Here is a 2,623-nt window from a genome sequence, read left to right as displayed (position 1 = left end):
TTTTTAATTTTTTTCATCTTAACATTGAGGGCTACCGTTCTCAGTTGTTGAACCTCTTCTTCTCTTTCCCCTCCACTCCCTACACCTGCCTTTTAGGACTCTTCCTCTGAATCTTTAAATAGATTCCTCAAGCTCAAATCAAAAACCAAATACATAATCTTTGATCCTTGCTACTCCCTAAAATAAATACTTACTTCAAAATCAGCCTTTCCTGACTCACTGATGTTAGATCCATTCTTCTGGTTGCTTTGGTAAAAACATCAAAACCATTTCTCACTCCTCTGTTACTATCATACATTCCAGAAATGACACTGATGCCTCCTTTGAAATGCACCTGTATTGGACTGATTCCCAATATTTCTATTGCTGCATGTGAGTTCAAGCCCCATTTTCTCCTTGTTTGGATTACTTCCATTACTCATAACTCGTCCTCCTGCCTCTATCCCATCATCTGTACATACTGTCTACTCACCAACTAGAAGGATCTTTTTAAATAATAAGTGAGATCATGTCCTTAGTCGTCTGCTTAAAATCAAGCTTTGTTCCCCCACCGACCATGTTATTTGGAGTAAGTCTGCAAAATTTTGCATGATCTGGCCCTGTTGCCTTCCTTTTTCTTGCTCTCTCAAAAGTTTCTAGCCCTGCATCAGCTCCATAGATCATGAGGCACTCTTTCAACTAAGTTCTTGCATTGGTCATTTCTTCTTCCTGGAAAAAACTTCTCAAATACATCTGTGTGGCTAACTTCCTTAGCTCCAAGTTATTGTTCAAATATTGGATTTTTTTTTTTGAGCCAACTCTGACCTGTGTTTATTTTTAACTTTGATGCTATCCATGACTTCCTGGAACTGTCCAGTTCTATTACACTTTCCTGCTTTATCCTTTTTCCTTAGCACTTCTTATTTTCTGTATAAATTGCCTGTTCATTACAGACTTTCAATGTAGAAAGAAACCTGAAGATGATCTTGGGTTCCTTCTTCTTTATTCTATAATCTGGAGTGAGACCAAAGCCACTATATTGACAACCTTGACTAAGTTACATGTGTTTAGCGTTGGTGTTCCACCATGAGTAAAATTAGGATAATTATGATACTTCCTTCATCAGGTTGGTTTGATAATTACATAAGCTAGACAAGTAGAAGTTGTATAAAATGTCTGGAACTTAGTCAACACTTAATCAATATCATTTGTGTAAGAGTTGTATCCATTCCGAAATAACCAAATGAATCCCTTTCCATAAATTATGGTCCTTTGTGTCCAAAATTCAAAGCAATATGCATGACAATCTATTCCAAGGATGAGCACATCAATTGTAGTAGAATTTTTAGGCAGAACTTTAAAATCATGTGCTCTGTCCATACTTGGAGGCTTCAAGATACCTGTTTGTGAATAATTACGTGAATGAATTCTTTTAAGGTTGTTAATTTTGGAAATGTAATCACACATTCCCTGTGGAAAGAGTACCAATATTATAGATTTTTTTTCTCTGGGCCCATGAGATAGACCTTAGGGAAGAAGTTGGGCCAACATTCATGTGAAATCTGAGACTTTTTGGAAGGGAGAGTTTCAAGATCATAGATTTTTTTCTCATGAATCAAAACTACTTCTTGAAACAGCATTTAGAGAGAGGTCTCTGCTGGAGGCTTTCTCGGTAAATAGAGTAAAACTTCAACTTCAGCTGTTGTTATTTTCCTCAAAGATGAATCGTAGCCTTGCTTTTTATCCAAGTGCTCGGAATCTTCTGAATTTATTGGAACTTTCTTTAGAAAGCTTTCTCTAGTCCTTACCCACTCCCAGATTCCTTCCAGTCCTGGATTCCTTCTGCCAGAGACAAGATGTTTTTATTTTTCTCCTAAGAGAATAAGTTTAGACTGAAGGTTTTGATACGTAAAAGGAGCAGAGTGAGGGAAAGAAGAAAACACTAGAAATATTATAGAGATGTGATGTGTGTAGCAAACCACAAAAGCAATGCCTTTTTATTCGTTTAGTAAGGGAACCAGTTTTCTACCTGAAAGACTCTGTAGGTTTCCAAGCATCTTAGAAACTTGGCAGTTGGTTGTGGATACTTTTAGATCTCAGGGAGAATAAATAGCCTGTGTTGGCTTTGATACACTTCCAAGAATTGCTTTTTCCCTGTCAGAGGACAGCTTATTTGGCGCCTGATGGTGTTGGGAGCTGTCAGCTTGAAGCTGGCAAGAGTTTGCTACCAGCTGTTGTCACTTCATACCAAGATCCAGAAAGTGGAAAGGATCTCCAGAAAGGATTATATTGCTGTTGTTGTTTTAGTGAGCATTCCTGAGTTTTACTAAAGAAAGAGCCAATGATGCTGCAAGATAAACACACACACACACACACATACACACACACACACACGCACATACATGCGCATAGAGATGGAATTTACGGTCTGCAGAGCTTGGATTCTGTTGGCAGATGGGGATAGGGAGGGTGTGGTAGGTGCCAAGAATCCAAGTAGTGAGATACCACATTTAGGAAGCTGTTGGCATGTGCATATTTTGTTTAATTAGCAGTTTTTGTAAGTCACAAGCATATGCTTTGTAACTTCTTGTTGTTTTAATCTTAAGCTATTATGCACTTCAGTGAAATCTGATGTCATCCCTGA

This window comes from Otolemur garnettii, unplaced genomic scaffold (genome assembly GCF_000181295.1).
Source record: "Otolemur garnettii isolate 467f Iridium unplaced genomic scaffold, OtoGar3 scaffold00203, whole genome shotgun sequence".
NCBI classification, from domain to species: Eukaryota; Metazoa; Chordata; class Mammalia; order Primates; family Galagidae; genus Otolemur; species Otolemur garnettii.
This window is presented reverse-complemented; position numbering follows the sequence as displayed.